Source organism: Ananas comosus, linkage group 7, assembly GCF_001540865.1.
Source record: "Ananas comosus cultivar F153 linkage group 7, ASM154086v1, whole genome shotgun sequence".
Lineage (NCBI taxonomy): Eukaryota > Viridiplantae > Streptophyta > Magnoliopsida > Poales > Bromeliaceae > Ananas > Ananas comosus.
In genome coordinates this window covers 4437833-4446588 of record NC_033627.1, presented here as the reverse complement: position 1 = coordinate 4446588, position 8756 = coordinate 4437833, and positions in this window count along the sequence as shown.

Below are 8756 nucleotides of genomic sequence, written 5' to 3'. Positions count from 1 at the left end.
AAATTTTATTTTTTAACATTAAGAGACCTTGAATATTAGTTTTTCTTTATTTTGACTTTACTTAGTTAAAAGTTTTTTAATTGAGATTCCTCACATGAATTTAATAAAATTTTTATTTTCTGGAAAAAACACTCAGTTGCTAAAAATTTAAAAAAAAACAATTAGTTGAGAGGTTATATATATAGAGAGTTTTGTTATAATATACCGGTAGTACAGCTTGGTTACTACGATTTGTTTTCAATGATAGAAAATCCAAATTGACAATTGGCACTATTAAATATGATATAAACCATTTAAACTATCTGAAAATAAAATTCACGCTTTTCCGAGTTATGATCAAGTCAAAGTGGACTATAGATAAGAGGTTTTCATAAAATTTTAATTTATTGTTAATAATAAATTTTCAATTAAAAATTTTTTGTTTGAGCAAATCATATAAGTAATACTCTAATATCGAGATTTTGATATCAAATATTTTTAGCATGAGATATGTGAGTTATTAAATAAAATTTTTAAAAATAAATATTTAAATAGTTAATATTGAATTCTACTATGGACAAATTGCATTATAACTATGCATAATTTAAAAGCGAAAAAATCATAATGAGATTTAACTATACAACTTAATAAACTATAGATCTTTAATTGAAATATTTTAAAAATAATGTTAAATTATTATGTGATTCAAATGTTAAAAATTGATCAGATAATTAATCTTAAATATTACATATTTAAAATGTTGCTAGGGGTAAAATTGGTATTTATAAAATATTGGATGACAACTTGACGAAAGCTAATCTAAAGGGTATCTGTGAACATTTTGGTTTTAAGAGGGGTATTGATGATATTTTTAGTTTAAAGGGTTATTCATGAAATTATGATTTTTCAGAGGGTATTGATGAAATTATTCCTATATATATTTATATTTATATACATAATCTTAGATATATTTATACATGCGTATTTCTGTGTAAATAAATATTTATAAGTATATAGTATATACATGCATACATATAAAAATGTACGCTTCGATTTTTCGGTTTAGATTGGTCTTTTAATTTTTTTAAAAAATCAAATATAAATTTAAATTTTAAATTTTAAATCAAAATTAAAATTTTATAATTAAAATTAAATTAAATTAACTCTCTCTCTAGGTTTGTCTATATGTCCACAAAAATTTCAGTTAAAAATAATTTTCAATTTAATATTATTTCAGGTAAGATATTTTTTAGGGTTGTTTTTCCCATAAAAAATCAATGATTTTAAAAATTATAAACACTTATTTTTTATTTATTTTATTAAATTTATACACTAGTATGTAAAAAAAATTAGAAAAAAGTTATTACAAACGAATTAGTTAATTAATTAACGGTAAATTAAATTAATAAAAAATGAATATCACTAATTATAGTGCTTCTAGGGATGTCAATGGGTATGAATACTCGAAATTTTATCCGAACCCGAATCCGAATGAAACCGATATATCCGATGGATATGAATATCGATACGGATATGGATATAAAAAATAAAAAATATTTTGAAACATTGAAAAAATAAATAATTATTTCGGGTTCAAATTTTCGGATTCGGATTTTGGATTTTTTATCGGATTCGGGTTTGGATATAAATTTTTAAAATCCGCCGGGTTCGGGTCGGGTTTGGAGTCGGGTTGGTTTTTAAAAATCCGCCCGAATCCTTGACATCTCCTCATTAATTGTTTTTGGCGGGGAACGACTCAGCCACTTAGGAGAGGGCAACTGATCGAGCTCCTCGAAGTTTTCCCCTCTTTTAACCCCCTCAACTATATGAAAATTTTGAAAAGGCCCTCATCTTTCTTGTTTTATTGAAAATCGCTGTACAATTTAACTTTTGAAGTTAAATTATTTCAGTCTAAAAATTTATGAATATTACAAAATTAATTAGTGGTTTCATAAATTTATTGACTTAGTTGTAAAAATAATTTCCTCTAAAAGTTTGAGAAAAAAAAAATTAAAAGTTTTCATGTTTTGCAGTTTTTCGGCAAAAAAGAAAACTCAAGCGGTTCTAAATTTTTTATTTATTTTTTCTATCGAATCAAATAAATGCAAATTTTTTTCTTTCAACCAAAATAGAAAATTTAATTTGAAAAAACGTCGAGGCTACGCAAAATATATATATATTTTTATTTTAAAGGCTATTGTAGAAAATACTATAGTTGAGGGGGTCTCTGCGCATTTATACCAGAACAGAACGACACAGGAGCGTAACATGATGATGGATTGCCACGTGGTAGGGCTGCCACGTGTACCCGACTGCATTTGCTGCGTCCTTCAATTCCGCTGTGTGCGCACCAGCTGGCCCAGCATTTACTGATAAAATAATAATAATAATAATAATTATTATTATTATTATTACAATATTAAAAAAATTTAAAATTAATTATTATTTTTAAAAATAGTAAATTGTATACTTTGGTGCGCAATGATGCTTTGTCCCCAAACTTTAGTTTATGAAATTTCTAATCCCAATTTTCCGAATTATTTATATAATAATTTAATTTAGTTGGATAAATATTAGTGAATTATTAATAATAATATAGTATCTTAATTAGTAGGGTTAGAATTTGAGAACTAATAAAAGTGTCGCTTTCCTTGCTGTTTGTAATTGATCCTCTGAAAAACTCAAAGTAATCAGAGAATTAATATTTTAATATTTATATTTAATAAAAGTAGTATACAATAATTTAATGTTAGAATATTTATATAAGTAAATAGGGTTAATTACCACGATCAGCATCGCTAAATACCGTTCAGATTTTTTTAACTTTGTAAAACTTGGATTTTAAATTTTATCTATATTTTTTGTCTAGTAATCAAGTAGTCTCAAATTTAATGGGTTTTCGGAATGAAATCTCAATCCGGACTAGAAAACCGGAATCAAGTTGAAGGCTAATGGACCATTCCCATTCTAGTCCGGAATAGGAATCCTAAACCGATTCATACGAACCAAACAAAATTAATCAGATTTGATCAAACTGATTCTCATTCCATATCTAAAATGGATGAACCAAACAAGCCTTTAATTGATCGTGCGTACTTTTCATTTATCAAATATTATAATATTTTTTAAATAAATCAAAGAAACATATTGTAAGATGTTTGTTAAATATATTTTTGGTCATTTTTTATTACATATATCCGTGCTTTAAAGAATATGATATTAAAGCTAATTTTAAACACTTACACTCTATGAGATCATAAATTTGATCTTTATCTTCAACAGTTGTGATCTTTTCATCCATTATATACACTCCAAAAAAACTAACATTTTTTAAAAATTATTATATATTTAACTATACTTAAAAGCGTCCTAGTACACTGACGCTTATGGCACATCGATAAATATTCTGACTTTCTAAAGCATTAAGATTTAAAAAAAATAATAAAAATAATAGATAAATTAATTATTTAGTAAAGTAGTTTGATATAATAAAAAATTTATATGATAATATTTTTTAAAAGGTTGATATATATTTGTTGTAGTGTAGAGACACGTGAGAAATCTTTTTGGAACGTCTTTACAAAATTATCTTTAATAAAAAGGAGGGCCAATTTGCATAAAAAATCCACTAGTTTTGCGCTTTTGTAAAAGTGGGCCACTTTTTTCGATATTACAGATTCGGACCGGATTTTCAGCAAACTGATCAAAATACTCTTATTACTTTTTTTCTCTCCTCTTTCTCTCTCCTCTATTTTTTCTCTTTGTTCATTTTTTTTTCTCTCACCGAAGAGGCAGCGAACGCAGGGGCGGAAGCGGAAACGGCTCGCCTCGCCTCTCACCCTCATGCTCTCGCCCTCGCCCTTGCCTTCGCCCTTGCCCGCGCACCCTCCACCTTCCTCGCCTTCGACCCCGCCGAAGCCGCGCCGCAACTCCTTTTTTTTTTTTTTCTTCTCTAACTCTCCTCCATCGTCTTAGACGACGACGCCTCTCTCACCCTTCCCCGCCCTTCTCGTCCTCTCCCTCTTCCTCCTCCTCTGCCGCCTTCGACGACGACGCATCTTCGTTGACAACGCATCTTCGCCAACACCGACACCGTGGAGGTCGCTACGGCGCTGCAGCCTCGGACGGGGGTCCTTAGTGGCGTTGTCACTGGCACTGGCAGAGAGGGGTGACAAAAAATAATATAGAAGAATGAAGAAAAAAAAATAAAGATAAAAAATTATAGAAAAAGAAAGATGAAGATTAAATTGCACCGTTAAAATAAAATTGCACAGTTTTAAAAGAACGTTACACTATTAAGATATAAACTGCAGCTTTAAGATGAAAATTATACTCTTTAAATAAAAATTATACTCTTTGGGAGATATTTACACTGTTTCTCCTCTTATTACACTCTTTCAAATATAAACTGCATCCATTTTGATGAAAGTTATACTCTTTAAACAAAAGTTACACTCTTTGAGAGATATTTACACTGTTTCTTCTCTTGTTGCACTCTTTGAGATGTAAACTGCACCCATTTAAGAGATATTTATATTATTTTTTCTCTTGTTGCACTGTTTTTTCTCTTGTTGCACTATTTCTTCTCTTGTTTTACTGTTTTTTCTATTAAACTGCACCCTTTAAGAGAAGAAATAGTGTAACAAGAGGAGAAATAGTGCAACAAGAGAAGAAACAGTGCAACAAGAGAAATAACAGTATAAATATTTCTTAAAGGGATGCAGTTTATATCTCAAAGGGTGCAAGAAAAGGAGAAATAGTGTAAATATCTCTCAAAGATCGCGTGCAACTTTCGTTTAAAGAGTATAATTTTCATCTTAATGGATGCAGTTTACATCTGAAAGAGTGCAATATAAGGAGAAATAGTATAAATATCTCCAAAAAGTACAATTTTTGTTTAAAAAGTATAATTTTTATCTTAAAGCTGCAGTTTACATCTTAAGTAGTACAACATATGTCCATAATAGTGCAACATTCTTTTAAAACAGTACCATTTTATTTAACGGCGCAATTTCATCTTCATCCTTCTTTTTCTATAAATTTTTATCTTTATTTTTTTTCTTACTTTTTCTATAATTTTTTTTTGTCACCCCTCTCTGCCAACGGCCACGGCGCCGGCGACGCCGCCGCTAAGAACCTCCTGCTCCGAGGCTGCAGCGCAGTAGCGACCTTCACAGTGTCAGCGTCGGCGAAAATGTGTCGTTGTCGGAGGCGGCAGAGGAGAGAGAGGGAGAGGGAGAGAGAGAGGACAAGATGGGCGAGGAAGGGCGAGATAGACATCGTTGTCGGAGACGGTGGAGGAGAGTCGGAGAGGAAAAAAAAAAAAGAAAAAAAGAGTCCCGGTGCGGCCTCGGTCGGATCGGAGGCGACGAAGGTGGGGGGTGCGCGGGCGAGGGCAAGGGTAAGGGCGAGGGCGAGAGCATGACGGTTAGAGATGAGGCGAGCCGTTTCTACCTCCACCTCTGCCTCCGTTGCTTTCTTCGACGAGAGAAAAAAAAAATGAACGAGAGAAAAAAAAAAAAAAGGAGAAAAAAAAAGTAATAAGAAAATTTGATTAGTTTGCTGAAAATTCGGACTGAATCAGAAAAAATAAAAAATGTGTCCTATTTTTACAAAAGTCTAAAATTAATAAATTTTTTATACAAATTTGCCAAAAAGGAGTGTGATTTTTTTTGTAGTGTCAGTCGAAGTTGATTTGTATTAATCTTTTGATAACAGTGTCGTACGTCGATACGTCCCAACACAAACATAATGATAAAGAGACTGAGAAGTTGGACCCACGAGTAACATCGACACGTCGCTTTTCTTTTGCCCTAGTAGACATAATAAAAGCCCTTGTTTCCAACCATATATATATATATATATAGGACTCACTATTNAAAACTCAAAGTAATCAGAGAATTAATATTTTAATATTTATATTTAATAAAAGTAGTATACAATAATTTAATGTTAGAATATTTATATAAGTAAATAGGGTTAATTACCACGATCAGCATCGCTAAATACCGTTCAGATTTTTTTAACTTTGTAAAACTTGGATTTTAAATTTTATCTATATTTTTTGTCTAGTGATCAAGTAGTCTCGAATTTAACTTGTATTAATTATTAAAAATAATCAAATTTAAGATCATTTAAAGACTAGGCGAATAACGTTGAAAAGCTTTGAAGTTCAGAACCTACAAAATTTAAATAGTCTAGATCAAGTCTCACTGCATCGATCGTCGAATTAAATGCTCTATCACCGGAAATGATGCAGAAGTAAACTTCTTGATCGTTTTACTTTTAAAAGTATTCTAGCCTAGTTGACTGATACATAATAAATCCTAATTAATTATGAAATGATAAAAATATAAGAAGAAGTGAAAATTGGTTCACGGCAAAGTTTTTTGAAAAACTCTAAAATCGGAGTTTCCACAGAAAGACTTTTCTTATGGTTGATTGCAGCAAATTCCTGCACAGCTAGACATTTAGATCGATTCGTGGAATGCAGTTAGGAAAGCTGATTGGAAATTTTTTGTTTTTATTTCTTCTAAATCTTCAAGTTAAATAAAAATTTTTCTTGGTTTATTAATAAATCGGAATGAGTTATTCGCATTTCATTATTTGGTTCGTATAAACTAAAAAAATTATAGAATACTATAATACTAATTTTACTCTCAAATATAAATTTATATTATTTAAAATTTATGAAAAATATAATACTATNAATTGGAATGAGTTATTCACATTTCATTATTTGGTTCGTATAAACTAAAAAAATTATAGAATACTATAATACTAATTTTACTCTCAAATATAAATTTATATTATTTAAAATTTATGAAAAATATAATACTATTCTCTAATAAGTTTTCCAAAAAAAATATCAAATTTATTTTTAAAAACTTTTATTGATGTGGATTAGGGATAGGGTTTTGAGAGATGATAGGTTTTTTTTTTTTTTATAAGAGATAGTCACATGGGCTTCGAGAATTTAGTGGGCTTCCGAAATAAAATCTCAATCCGGGCTAGAAAACCGGAATCAAGTTGAAGGCTAATGGGTCATTCCTATTCTAGTCCGGAATAGAAATTCTAAACCGATTCATACGAACCAAACAAAATTAACCGGATTTGATCAAACCGATTTCCATTCCATATCTAAAATGGATGAACCAAACAAGCTCTTAATTGATCGTGCGTACTTTTCATTTATCAAATATTATAATATTTTTTAAATAAATCAAAGAAACACATTGTAAGATGTTTGTTAAATATATTTTTGGTCATTTTTTATTACATAAATCCGTGCTTTAAAGAATATGATATTAAAGCTAATTTTAAACACTTATACTCTATGAGGTCATAAATTTGATCTTTATCTTCAACCGTTGTGATCTTTTCATCCATTATATACACTCCAAAAAAACTAACATTTTTAAAAAATTATTATATATTTAACTATATTTAAAAGCGTCCTAGTACACTGACGCTTATGGCACATCGATAAATATTCTGACATTCTAAAGCATTAAGATTTAAAAAAAATAAAAAAAATAATAGATAAATTAATTATTTAGTAAATTAGTTTGATATAATAAAAAATTTATATGATAATATTTTTTAAAAGGTTGATATATATTTGTTGTATTGTAGAGACGCGTGAGAAATCTTTTTGGAACGTCTTTACAAAATTATCTTTAATAAAAAGGAGGGCCAATTTGCATAAAAAATTCACTAGTTTTGCGTTTTTGCAAAAGTGGGCCACTTTTTTCGATTTTACAGATTCGGACCGAATTTTCAGCAAACTGATCAAAATACTCTTATTACTTTTTCTCTCTCCTCTATTTTTTCTCTCGTTCATTTTTTTTTCTCTCGCTGAAGAGGCAGCGAAGGCAGGGGCGGAAGCGGAAACGGCTCGCCTCACCTCTCACCCTCATGCTCTCGCCCTCGCCCTCGCCTTCGCCCTTACTCGTGCACCCTCCACCTTCCTCACCTTCGACCCTGCCGAAGCCGCGCCGCAACTCCTTTTCTTTTTCTTCTCCAACTCTCCTCCATCGTCTTAAACGACGACGCCTCTCTCACCCTTCCCCGCCCTTCTCGTCCTCTCCCTCTTCCTCTTCCTCTGCCGCCTTCGACGACGACGCATTTTCGCTGACAACGCATCTTCGCCAACACCGACACCGTGGAGGTCGCTACGGCGCTGCAGCCTCGGACGGGGGTCCTTAGTGGCGTTGTCACCGGCGCTGGCAGAGAGGGGTGACAAAAAATAATATAGAAGAAGGAAGAAAAAAAAAATAAAGATAAAAAATTATAGAAAAAGAAAGATGAAGATTAAATTGCACCGTTAAAATAAAATTGCACAGTTTTAAAAGAACGTTGCACTATTAAGATATAAACTGCAGCTTTAAGATGAAAACTATACTCTTTAAACGAAAATTATACTCTTTAGGAGATATTTACACTGTTTCTTCTCTTATTACACTCTTTCAGATATAAACTGCATCTATTTTGATGAAAATTACACTCTTTAAACAAAAGTTATACTCTTTGAGAGATATTTACACTGTTTCTTCTCTTGTTGCACTCTTTGAAATATAAACTGCACCCATTTAAGAGATATTTATATTGTTTCTTCTCTTGTTGCACTGTTTCTTCTCTTGTTGCACTATTTCTTCTCTTGTTTTACTATTTTTTCTATTAAACGGCACCCTTTAAGAGAAAAAACAGTGTAACAAGAGAAGAAATAGTGCAACAAGAGAAGTAACAGTATAAATATTTCTTAAAGGGATGCAGTT